The sequence below is a fragment of the Cupressus sempervirens genome, chromosome 8 (genome assembly GCF_028749045.1).
Source record: "Cupressus sempervirens isolate cs-2001-9-10 chromosome 8, ASM2874904v1, whole genome shotgun sequence".
Lineage (NCBI taxonomy): Eukaryota > Viridiplantae > Streptophyta > Pinopsida > Cupressales > Cupressaceae > Cupressus > Cupressus sempervirens.
In genome coordinates, this window is record NC_143125.1 from 280867456 (window position 1) to 280882061 (window position 14606).

Genomic DNA, 14606 nt, shown 5'->3' on the forward strand with positions numbered 1-14606 from the left:
AGAAAGTAAAGGAGCAACTCTCTCAATCCCTAAAAAGAAGAAAAGATCTTGTAATTCAAATGAACGATCATCTCTACATTGAAGAAAGAATTGAAGACCTTCATTCAAGCAATCTAGATGAAGAAAATGAAGTAATCAAAGAACTCCTGAAAAAGAATGGTTCACTACAAGAAGTAAGAAAACTAAGAAGAGAGCAATAAATTTAGTCAGTAAGATTATGTGAAGTTATGAAAGAGAAAAATAAGATAAGAGAAGAGATAGAAGGAAAGAACAATGAAATCCAACATCTATCCCTTTAGCAAGTAGACTTCATTGATCAGCTCTCCAATGCAAATGAAGAAATCATGAACCTAAACTCTAAAAGACAAATCATAGAAAGAATGATGAAATATCAAGAAGACATGAATTAGTTAAATGAGCAAAGTTTCAATAGACAAAAAGGAAAAACAAGAATTGGATATACAGAAGAAGGAGAATCATCCAAGCAAGGAGCTCAAAAGAATCAAAGACCTACTTGCAATCATTGTGGTAAGATACGTCATACTTCAAACAAATGTTGGAGCAATGGAAAAGCAAAATTCAATGGAAAATGTTACAATTGCAATCAACATGGTCATAAGGAAAATGAATGCAAAGAGAAACCAAGATTTGAAGGCAAATGTCACAAATGTAAGAAGAATGGGCACTAATCATCACAATGCAAAACTAAGATACTAAATCCACAGAACAAATTGTGAAAGCTATATTTGGTTGGGACTATAACACCTAGTGTAGATGTCATTACTATGGAGAATTTGGAAATATTGGAATAAATTGTATAAAGCATCATTTGAGGAAAAGAGATACTACTAAAAGATGTTTTGTTTGTATAGAACTTTTTCATCTTGTCAAGAACTATATGAATACTGGTAGAATTGAAGATAAAAAGAAGGGAAAAGTTGAGAACATCTAAAAATAGATGATACAACAATGGATTCCAAAGTAGACCGACAATGCAAGTCCAAATAATGATGACCAAGTCACTCAAGAATTGGGTGGCTCCACAATTTCTACTTGATCTCTCAAAGGAGATTTGGGACTAGGCTATCCAAGAAGACATCCAAATCAGTTCTAGTTGAAAAGAAAAAAGATCAATATCTATATTCAAGATAAAAAGGCATTACTAAGTAAAAGGGTACCAATTACTACCAAGTTACTTTTCTTACCGAGTGAGGTTGGGTCACAGACTCTACTGGGCAAGGCTGAGAGTAACTAAATTTCATATGATTATCGAATGATGAAAGACTCTATTGAGTAATCAATGCAAGGAAGTGGATGATAGTTTGTCACTTTGATCTACCATCCAAGGAATGAAATTTAAGTCATTTTCACCATGAAATCTTGAGAGAAAATTGTGCAAAGCAATCTCCAAGAGCTTACAAGTGATTTGAGAAAATTGTTTCCAAAAGATTTTGAATTCTCTCAAACCCTACCTAGTGAAGATGGAATCCAGTAGTAGCAAGGCAAAGTGAGGTTCAAACATGCAAGTTCATGGTGAATAGAAAGCTTTGGACTTCAAGTTCACTCTTGCCATGGCTAAAACCCTAGATCTAAGTGGAGTGCAATTGCAAATCCCTCCAAAGGTACTATTGATAAATGATACTCATTCTCACTTTAAATGCACAGTTCAAGATATTGGTACTTTGGAAATGGATGAAGCCCTAGAATAGTTGTGTGTAAATGGAATTTTGAAACTTGAGCATCAATACCTAGAGACTTAAGGATTAACTCATATTCCTCACATGCCCCATGAATTTCAAGTAAAATGGATTAGGTTTATTCTTAGTTAGGTGCATAATGAATATTTATGGTTTGAGCAACCTATTTTAATCATGAAGAAGCTTATTCATAGAATTACTGGTCTCCCAATGTTGGATAAGACTAAAATGACCAAAACCCTAGGTCAGGCTAAACTAGAAAAGAAAACCCTAGTAGAATGGGATGGTAGAGGCATGAAGATAAGGAGTGTTACTAATATGGAATTAAAGTTTTGCATTCATATCATAGCACATAAGATCTACAGTTCAAATCGATTGAATAGTGTGCCATGTGAAGTAGTTGACCTTGCATACAAGGTAGTAAAGGACAATCTTTCTCTTGACCTTGTTGAGCTACTATTGAAATAATTCAACAAAAACATGGAGAGAATCAGAACATCAAAGAACAACCCATGTAAGTTTGGCTCTCTGTTGACTTGTTTATTCTTTTATGTTTAGAAATTATTCCTTTCAAAAGGTTTAGTTGTATGGAGAAAATATGTGCTAGTTCTCTACCAAATTAATGAATACATTACTGAGATGGGAAAGAATTATAACAATATCATGGAAAACTATTTTGATGCATTTAAAGATAAATTAAATAATAGATTTAGAATTCTAAGAAAATTAGTTGAAGATTACAAGCATGATGTATGTTTCATGGTAGATAATGATAAGGTATACATTCAGGCAGTTAGGCCTAGAATTGCATGGGTGAAACCTCTTGGATATGAGGTTAACGTAGGTGAAACTAAAGATATCATTAAGGCACTTGTAAATGAACTAGTTGATCCCAAGGCTACATATTTTAGTATATATGATGAATCCAAAGCCAGGATAGAACTGGAGATCGAGCTCCCTCAGGAAGTAAACAAAGGAAAGAAAAAAATTACTAAGTTGAAAACTAGTTCTACTCTTTTGTTGACCAAGGGAAAAGATGAGGATGAAGAAGTAGAGGATGAGGAAAAATTAGAGGAAGAGGAACCATTGAAGAAGAAGGTCAAGGTAATCATTAGCAAGCCTACAAAGCCATCCACTATTGTGTTTACAAGAAGATCCTCAAAGAAGAAAGCTAATAAGGAAGGAGGAAATATAGTATTCAGAAAACCTCCACCCACCTTCCAAGATAGACTAAAAGAACTATAGGAAGGGGTAGGTATAAAAAATTTAAAGAATTAAAGAATGAAATTAGAACTGGGGAAGAACAAAAGCAAATTGAAGACCTAGTGATGGACAAAATGGGTAAGTGGAAATACTCACCAGACTAGTTTATTTCTTAGCTTCCTAATATTTTGATGGATAAGATTAAGAAAAGATGGGAATTTTCCATGCAAATTGTAAAAGACATCTATGGGAAAACCCTGAAGTAGCTTATTCCAAGCTTGATAGACAAGGAGATTAAGAAATTTTTAAAGAAAATTGAGGAGAAATTAACTTTGAAATTTAACATTTGTCTAATTTTGATAAAAGATATTGAGCATGTAGTAAGGAATGCAACTAATACATGGAAGAACATCTATCTTCTTCATAAATTGAGTGATTTTTCTATTGAAGTGAAAGATGATTATGATGATGATAAAGAGGAGTAAGATGAAGAGGAAAATGTTGAAGAGACAAAACATTTTGATAACATTGATGATGAAGAGGAATAGGAGCAAGAGGCTACTAAGGAAGAAATGAAGGTTGTTGAGGAAACTAACCCAATTAAGATAGTTGTAGCAGTTATTGACTTCATCTACCAAGCTGTAGAATCTTCCCTCTTCTACCGTGTTGGTAACAATAGTTTTGGATACATCAATTTTAGCTACTGCAAGTATTTATATAGGTATTTTTACAATAATTGTAGTATCAATTTTTGTGGCTAGTCCTATTATGTCTACTATTGTTTCCATTCCTAGTAAGAAAGAAATAAATGTAAGGAAATTTAAGACCAAGTCTCAACCAAGCACAAAATTTTTGGGCCAAGGAAAAGAAAAAGAGGAGGAAATAGACCTTGATGAGGATATACTAATCCTGAATTGGGACATTTCCAAACTCAATCCCCATTGAATGCAAACATTTGCTGAACTTCTCCAAAAGAAAGCCAAGAAGCAAAGGCTAAGAGAGGAAAAGGAAAAAGAGTTAAAAATATTAAGAATGCCAAGAATATTTTGGTAGAGGTTGTAGGTATAGAGGTTGATTCATCTTTACCAATTTTGTTTCAGCTAGTAGAGGCAGTCCAAAAGTTCAATGAAGATATAGATGGAAAAGACAAGTTACTGCAAAAGGCAAAAAATAAATTTGAGAATAAAGTGTTAGAGCACATTGCTCAGCAAATTGAAATCTACCAAGTATGACTCTCTACCATTTTGGGCTCTCTAGAAACTTCATGTACAAATGTATCATTACTTTTTGGAAAGCTATGTGATGTTTCAAATTTTACCAAGGAAATAAATGATAAATTGTCCAAGATAGATGAGGACCTCAAGGTGAATGCTCAACAATTGCATCTTGACCCAGTTCAAGATCTGCTCATTTCAATAAGATTAAATTTTTGAAAAATTTATAGGCAGAATTTCTTAGAGAAGAAGCCCAAATTAGATCTACACTGGTAGATATTCAGAACATGATTCTTCCCATCATAGATGCACTATAAAAGCATACTGTACATTCCAAAACCCTCATTCATGATAACAACTTCTCCATAGCATTCCACATGATTACGTCGTTAGTAGAAGTGAACATTGCACTACACACATGTAAGGTCTTGTAGGACAATTGGGAAAAAACATTGGCTATAATACTCAAGGTACATTTAGACTTTTTCTCTCATTTTGGAATTACTATGTAAATACATAGAACAAATCTTTGGCATTATTTTTAAAAAGGGGGAGAAGATATAGAAAAGACATAGAAGATATAGAAGGAGAAGATATGGAAAAAATATGGAAATAATGAGTTATGGGGGAGAAAAATGTAAGAATTGATACATAAGCTATAAAGGCAATGGGGAAGATAAAGAAGAATGTATTCAGATGTACAATATACTATATAGGAGCCCCACCATGTACAGAAATATATGTTACAAAATCAATTTTGAAAAATCTCAAAAATAGTATACTCTACTGAGCTAAGAATCACATTGCAATGGATAATGATATTTAGGAACTTTTTGAATTCAGTTTTTGCTACTAAGTATTTTTGTCACTAATTCCAAGGGGGAAGATTGTTGACATATCAGTCAAGTTTGTTATTGATGATATACACTTATTCAAATTGTAAGTATTTATCAATCTTATTGTATATATAATAGTGTTAACCAAATATTTTAGTTGTCACCAAGTTCTACAGTTTCTATTGAGTCCTTTGGACAAATTCTAGTGTTTACCGAGTTGTTACAACTATTGTGAAGATCAGGGGTGTAAATCGAACATCTCAGTGTATGTCGAGTTTACTAGTGAAAACTGAGCTATGTAGTGGTTACTGAGTTTGCAATTAATGTGGTGCAAGTCCAATGTTGATTGAGCTACTCAGTGTTAACCAAGTGACTCAATTTATATTGAGCTCAATGTGATAGTTTTTATTGAGCTATGTAGTAGTAACAAAGAGACTCAGTTTATATGACGAGTTTCACAGTATTCACTAAGTCATCAGTGTAGGCTGAGTTCAAGACTACTTGGAAGTGATTAGTATGGACCAAGCTTCTATTTCTACCAAGTACATCATGATGCCAAGCATTGACAGTGGATGTCGAGTATTAGAACCTCACCAAGTCAGTCTTCAGAAACTGAGTGTCTACATTTGAGCTGACTTTGTAATATTTGTGTAAACTTGTATTGTGGCTGACTTTGTAATTGTCTAATTAGATTGGTATATATGTAATATATTGTATCACATCCAAGGAGTGTGAATATATGCTTAGAATCAATTTGATCATCAGAGAAGAGTAGAAAGTGTGAATTATAAAGGCTACAATAGTATAAAGAGCAACAAAGATTCATCTATCATAGCAAGGTGATTTATACACTTAAAGGAATCTCATTTAACAAACCAAGTTTTAGATCAAAGATAAACTACTTCTTCATCCTAAAAGGTGGATTAGTCAAATCCTTTAACAAGATAGACCTAACAATCTTATGCAAATCTCTTTACTGAGTGCACACTTCATTGTGTGTTTGTAAATCCTCTAACAAAGTGGAACTAGTAGTCCTTATTGCTCCTAATAGGTCAAATCATCAGAAGTGATCAATGTAAGCCTTAATAGGCCTACTTTATACTACAGTATTGATTTTTTTGGATATCATCCCCACCCTAATTTTACTTTCTATTTGGAAGATTTCTGGGTCACCAACTCTTTGTGCCAAAGTGTTATGAATGCTTTCATGTTTTTAGTTTCTCATGCATGTAGTTAGATTAGTATTGAATTAATTGCTAATTGGATTAAGGTTTTAAAAGTTTTAGAAGTTACTAATTCACCCCTCCCCTCTTAGTAACTTAGCCTTTAAGAATACTTTTAGCAATAGATTATTTCTAACAATTTTTTACCTTCTATCAATGTACACAAAAAGTCTTTTACTTTCATCATTTTCTTTCAATTTTAGATAATCTTTTGATGGTACATACCTACACATGTTTTTTTATATTCAACTATTTACATCCAATTATTATAATTGTAACAAGGTCCTACGTACTCCATCACTTCAACAAAAAAATTATAACTAACCTTTATGCCATCCATGGAAAATAGGCCCACACCATGTAATGATGATGGAGCTATGCAATGCATCCTCTCGTTAACACAAAAATTAGTGTTAATTGAAGGTAATATTTTGGGTACCCATTCTTTTTGAAGATGTGTGTACCTCAAGGGAATCTTGATGTCAGCCTTTGTTTCATCATCATAAGAACATGACCCCACTTGAGGAAGCAAAATTTTTATGTGATTATTGAATTTTCTTCTAATCTTTTGACCTCTAGTTTGTCTCTCTTTCGTAGACCTACTACATGTCTCACTATCCTCTTCTATTCTTGCATTTCCCTCACTCAAGGAAGACAAATCTAACAGATACCTATTTGGTGGTACCTATAGCGTATCAAATGAGAGATATAGTTGAAGGTGAAAATATTTTTCTATAAAATGAGGCTAATATTGATGAATTTTTCCTAAAGTTAATGTTGAAGGTAAAGAGAAAGTATGTAATAAACTTATACCTCTTGATCCATATTAGTGCGTATAATCCTCATCAAAGGGGTATAGTTTCCTACATATGTAAATCATTTATCTTAATTTAGTTACAAATTACATGATGCTTATGCTATAAATTACATAGAACATAACATGAATAATATGCATACATCATAATCATTGTATACTTTTTAATTCATTACCTCTACAAAAAATATATTTTAAGTAATCAACACCTAATCATTTTATAGTTTTTAGTTCATTACCCCTACAATTATTTTCACCTAATCAAAACTTAATACATTTCTATTGATCATATTCTTCATCCATCTCATCATCATGAACATCATCTTTATTGCCATCACCATCCAAATCATCACAATGATCATCGTCTTTGTCATTGTCATTGTCATGATCACCATCACCATCACCATCACCACCATCATCAAGATTGCCACCACCATCATCATCGTCATCACCACCACCACCATCACCACCACCACCACCATCATCAATGCAATCACCATCATCATGAATATATTCACCATCATCATCATCATCTACTTCATCTTCCACTTCTTAGGTATTTTCTTCTTTAGTCACATTATACTTTATCAGTCTTCCTCTTGGATCGTGTCTACTGAAAAATGACCAACCTAGTTTATGTGGAATGCCAAAGTTAAACACTTGCTCACATTGGCTTGGGAGAACATAAGGCTCATTTTCAACTAGTTCAAATGACCTTGAATTAATAATTTTAAATCTATTATCATGTTCAATAAAAATTCTATTAGGAACATTTTGATTCATTTATAGCTTGTATCATTTGCCAATGAATAAAACTAGTTTGAAGTAATTAAAGTTGCACTAAATTATATCGTCCAAAATGAAATAGTATATGTTTTCATATTATTAAGGATGCATGTAGTTTCTAGAAAAAATATTAGTGACCTCAAAGACTACAGTTATCCCAGAATCACAAGTTCTCTTAGTGTCATCCATCTTTTTTATGCAAAATTTATTATCAGTGTAGTACATATCTTTGTGGTGTTTGACTTGTTATTTTTCAAACATGTCAAATTTATGCATCCATCTATGAGTTGATATTGAAAAAATGGGTCATGATAGATTAACTTATACGCATCTTTCCACCTCTTAAACCATTTTTTAGATCAATTACCATTTGTGTAACATTGGAATCTCCGTTATGATGAGCTTCTTTAACAAATTAAGCAACATCTTCCCATGTTAATGAGAAACCATTTTGTTGAGATCGTTCAATCCATACTATCATCCAATCAAGATTGTTTGCAATATATAAATGAAGTGCATCCTACTCATGAAAAACTATATAAAATAAATAGCCGAGTTACAAAAAACTTATATTGATGATTGATAAGAATTAATTAAATAAAATAACATCTTATAATTACCTCTCACTTTTCTCAATCTACCTTTCCTCATCAAGTACTCCCCTTTGAATTTATTAATGGAGTTGGGATCCCAAATGCAATCTACATGGATCTTTGATGCAAACTTTGGAAGATATTCACTAATGTACACCATGGTCTACTATACCATATATCCCTCCACCATGGAATCCTCAAGACATGCTCTTTGTCAAATCAATCCCTTAAAAAAATTCAAGTGTCTCTCAACCATCCACATTGACCTAGTTGGTACAAGTCCACATAATTCAGTCTCCTCAACTAGATGTATGATGTAATTTTCTTATGTATTGAAAAACATTGAAGGTAGACACTTTTGCATCTCATAAAAAAGCTGAAGAATTTTGATTTTCCAAGGCTTTATCTCTTTTTATCAATTTCTTTTAATGATAACCATATAGAAGATATTCATCATGCAAAAAAAAATTAATGAGACCCTACAAAAAAATTATACAATAAACTATAGAAGAAGAAGACCAAGATGCAAAAATAATATCTATAAAACAAATCTAACAAATAACACTTCTAACCTCATGTATTTCTCAAGATCATATATAACTTGTTTGACATTGTTGTCGAAGTTGTGTGGGAGAGATAGAAGTAGAACGTATTGCAATAATAATAAAATAAACTCCTCAATATAAATTTATAAAATTAAACAATTGAAAGTACATGATATTTTAAAACTTTATTGTAAATAAAGAAGAATAACTTACCTTGAGGAAGGTATGCCAATCATGCATTTTCAACCCTAACCCAAAATCACCTTTCTTTGATATGAGACTACTTATGTTTGCAAAAAATTTTATTGGAATTTTAGTATTTTTATTGCTTCAAATATAGAATAATTTTGATGCCGCATTAATAACCAAGGAATGATAGTCATATTAATCCAGTTTCCATTTCTATTTGATTCAAGGAGAAACTTCAATTTATGATTGGATTCATCAATGTCATTACAGATTTTGACTAGTTTTTCTTTATCACACCTTCCATCCAATATTTTCCATAGTGTCTCTATTACATTCTTTCCAATAAGAATAGCATCAAATAGATGCACTATTGGGAGGTTCTTGTAGTATGACAACCTATTAAATTGTTCAGGATAGCTTTTAAGTTCTTTTGGAAGTTACTCATCAATTCCTTGATGACCTTCACAAACATCAATTAAATAATTACTAAACAAAATATAGTATCCAATTTTAAATTTCATACAAAAACCTACATTAGATGGAATAATATTACCTTGATGATTCATTCTATTGTATTCCAACTTTCATATGTGAGGTGTCATTCTTCTCGGCTTTGATGTTGTCTCTTATTTTCCATTGAAAAGATATTTTTTGATAATTTGATACTTATGATTTTGTGGAGAAAGTGGCCATGCTCACCGAACACCTACTTTCTCAAACTTTTTGAATGAAGAGATTTCATCTTTGGACCACAAATTGAACATGAAAATTTTCCCTTTATCTAAAGACCTACAAGATCATGTATAATTGGATGACATGTGTACTAGAAGATTCATATTTACAATTATCATGCATAACTTAAACATACAAAGAAAATGTGTTAGCACTACTACATACCAAAAATATGCATTAACAATTTTACATACCACAAAAATGTGTTAGTCCAAGGGCATCATGTATTGTCCATAAAAGCATTGCACATAATTGGAATTTTCTTTCACAAATTGGTCTAGAGATGTCATACAAAGTGACCCAATTCCATAACTCCAACAACTCATGAATCAGGGGCTCAATATATCCATTCATATCTTTCACTTGGTACTTCCCTAGGTGAATGGACATAAAAAAAATATAATTAGTATGGTCATTTTGATATTGTGTTTATAAATTAATTTGGATGACTATTAAAAGGAAAATTACCTAGTACAATCAAATTACCAACATTATTTTCTCCCTCTTTATAGACATACAAGGAGGAATATTATTGTTAATAACAAAAAATTCCAAACCAAGTAAATAGATCTCATCTCTCCAAATGAATTGACACCATCTACTGCAAATGAAAGCTTCAAATTACGAGGTTTTTCAAGTTTCTCTTCATCATCATCATTAGATGCACTACTATCATCATCTTCATCAGTTGTGCCAGTTACATCTTCTTCAATCTTGTTCTCTAGCACATTATCAATTTCACCAATACCAACATCTTCAATTGTGTTCTCTACCTCATGATCATCTTCTTCCATGAGAGCACTACCTTCTGCTTTGATATTCACACCTCCATGTTCCACCAATTTGACATACACATTCACCAAGGGACAAAAATAATTTCTCCTTTAATGTGATCATGTTGCCTACAATATCTCTAAGCTATTGTGATTAGAATTCTTCAAATTTTTAAGCCCTTGCATTTTTTGCAAGGAAAATAACATTTTCCATCACCTTATCTTTTGATTTAGAACCATAACTTGGCAATTGTCACCTTTTTTTGTTATGGGTTCATATTGTTAGGCATGGACTTTCTTCATAGACAAATATTTGGGCTATAAAATTATATCAAATATAAGCATACAATAATTAGTAGTATCTTGTATATAATAAAAAATAATTAGATAATTAAATATTACTATCTCTTTAGTAAGGGTGACATCTAAACAAATCAATATATACAATTTAAATATATAATAATAATAATAAGAAGAAGAAGAAGAAGAAGAAGAAGAAAAGATTTCATTAAAAAAAATCCCTATAGAGACATAGATCACAAGGGCACAACAAGAGACAACATATATATTCATTGTTGAATCCTAATTGAATGAATGTCTAGAAAATTTAGTTGGGGTCATAGTTTATAACTTAATCAATTTAATAAATTTTAGTTTCCCTTTCATTCCCCCAACTCAACAAAAGCTTCCATTGTGTAGCCCCTTAGTTTAATAATTTAATAATTTAGAGTTCAATAGTGAGAAAATTCTTAGTTATTTTTTGTGAATAGAGAAGGTTATGCCTAATCCTATATAAACCAGGCACCTTCAAGTATGGAGCACAAGGATAGTTGTGGGTTTTGTGAAGAAATCTAAGAAAGATTTCTAATCAAATAGGTAAATGGTTTCAAAAGTATAAAAGTTAAGGTCACTCACAAGGAGTACATAAGGAAACTCCAAAAATGATACAGTATGCATAGCTTAAATTAAATATTGATTGTTCTACTTTGAAGAATAAAATAGAGAAATCACTCCAAATAAACCCCATATTAACTTATAAGACTTTTATTTCCCAAAACTTCTATATCCAAATCATAGTTGGGTCCAACCATGTAATCATTTACATAAATAACAACTTTTCCTCCTAAACCTTCATATTTAAATGGCTTTGTGGCTAAGGTATCAATTGAAGACCTAAAGAACATACCATTACAATTCATTTAGTGTACTGAAAATAACATTCAAAATATAGCCTATGTGAGGAACTACCATAATTTCTCTTCCTCATCTTGGGAAATACGTTGAGAGAACAGGTTGAGATAGAATCAAACCAATTGGTTGTTTAGAGGAAATGCAATCCAATGCTCAATGTAATAGTGATCTCAAGAAAAACACTCTAGGACATATGATTGGCTTTCATGAAAACATATTGCATCAAAATGTTGAGATAATGGGTGTTGCACACATTGCATAATATTGTTATTTTATTATTTTATTTTTATTATGTAATGTTGTACCTAGATGGATGTGCTACATGTAAAGATTCCCATGAAATATTCTTGATGAGTTGTATTGTAACATTGTGATAATATTTCATGTAATTATTTAATATTGGGGGAAAAGAATTAAATGCCCAATATTAAATGTGGGGTCAGTTGGTTAGGTAGCACATGGTTTTAGCACATGGTTTATGTAATACCACTTAGTGGTTTTGTGGGACTTGCTACTATATAAGCAGCCACAAGGGTAGTTGTTGTAAGAGAGAAAAGAGAGAGAGTGACAAGGAGAAGACAAAAGGCAAGAGTCGAGCGGGACAAGGCTTGACAGGTTAGCCAAGGGAGCATTTGTGAAGGTTGAAAGCATGGCATGGGATGTGTGGATTCATGCTTGTTCACATAGTTTGCTCGGTTGTGGCTATGGCCATGAAGGCTTCCATGGTTGTATGGCAATGGTATTTTTTGCTGAATAATACATGATGATGGATGCTTTTGGAGGCTGGGTTTTTTCCCTCAATGAGGGTTTCCCAGGGTATATCTTGTGTCACAATTTTGTGGGTATGTTGTCTATTCTCTTGCATGTGGATTTTAATTCCGTGTTTATTTTAGATCTATTATGGGTTATGTGGAAACGGTTATATTTTTTATTGCCAAGTTTCCTTACACAAAATTATCCTTGACATTTGAGTTTGTAATATTCTTGTTATTCAATATTTTAGTATGGTCTTACCTACAAAATTTTATCTTAATTAAGTAATTTTTATTATAAGATCACAAGTTTTTATATCCTAACATGAATTCATTGAATGTTAAAATATCATATTCATTGCAATCTCAAGGTTTAGAAGGTGGTGAGCACTAGGTCTAAAGTCCTTTCTTCAAAATTGATCGCTATTCCTAAAGTATGTTACAATTCAAGATTGATCCCAGGATTCAATTTACCACTTCAAGTGGCTTTACTATTTTGGATTAATAATATTTGCACTCTTTTATATGTTCATTCTTTGGGGCTTTTAGATTGCTCATCATTGATAGTCTTGATATTGCATTGTATATACTATTTGGCTATCTAGATGTTGTCTATTGTTGTCTAATTTTCATTGTTTTTAACCTTACATTCATTAGGTAGTATCAATTTAGATTTTAAGTTAGGGGACTAAATTTTTCTTGTGACAAGTGAAAAAATTAGAGCATCTTCAATATTGGATATCAAGGACTCATTCAATGCTGTGGAATTATATTTGTAGTGCCTACCCTCGTTCACATCTTTGCTGGACATATTGTTGTTATTATTATCAGACTTTGATAGACTAGTTTTATGTTGATGGATCAGTGGTATTGTTTTGACACTATCAGACATTATGTTATGGATTCAGTGGTTATATGATGAGATCATTTAGATGTTACATTTCATGCATAAATGATGATCATTATACTATTTTCAATTATTATTGATGATTAGATGGATGGTTTATTATCTCATGTGTTTTATTATGGATACTTACCCCATACTTGCATGTGTATGGTGTGCGTGTTTTCTTATTGTATGGAATTTTTGATGTGGTTAAGGGAGTCGTAGTCACCTACTTAGTCAGGATCTACATGATGCACCACTTCTTGCCATTGTCTGTTTAGCTTAGCATTATATATATTATATGTACATGCATGGTTTTTTTGCAAGTTGCAGGTACTGGGTATCGACTTCCCTGAATTTCCAAGATGAGCGTACCATATTATACTATCTCAATGATAAGAGAAGGAGATAAATTCTCAAGTCCAAATCCCAAACCCTTGAACCAATTGTCCTAGTGAGGTAGGACAAGTATCTAGATATTTTACCCATCGAATGTGTTGGATGACATAATTCATGATTTTTAACCCTTTAGACTGATTTTGAGTGATTTGCTCTATGATGGGTTTTCATATTTTATCTTGGAATTCTATGGTGAATTTTTTATTAATTAAGTCTTAATAAATAGATTTAATTAATAAATTAATTATTTGAGAAAAATAATATAAAATATCATGTTATTTGATATTTTGATTATAATTAATTGAATGTGAATTAATTGAGGAAAAAGAATTAAATAAAAGAAAATTAGAAATTAAAATTAATAATAATTATAAAATAATAATAAAGTAACAAATAAATAATAATAATAAAATTATAAAGTTAAAATGAAAGTTATAAATATTTAAATAGAAATTATATATAAAGTAAATTGGAGTTATAAGCTTGCATGGGAATTAATGCACTTCTCTATTTCTCATGTGTCAACAACATGGGGGTTAGTGCATCAATTAAGCACATGGTGTCTACAACCCTATGGCTCATCTTGAAGGTTGGAAAAGACCCATGCTTAGTTGGTGACATCTTCCAGCTGTTTCTAGAAGCATTCTAGATGTTTCCTGAAAGCTCTTTATATTCAAGCATTCATAGAAGCTTGGACATAGCGTTGGGAGAGCAATTGGATCATTGGAAGACTCGAGAATTCTGAAGAAGGGAGGAGCTTTCTCAACAGATTT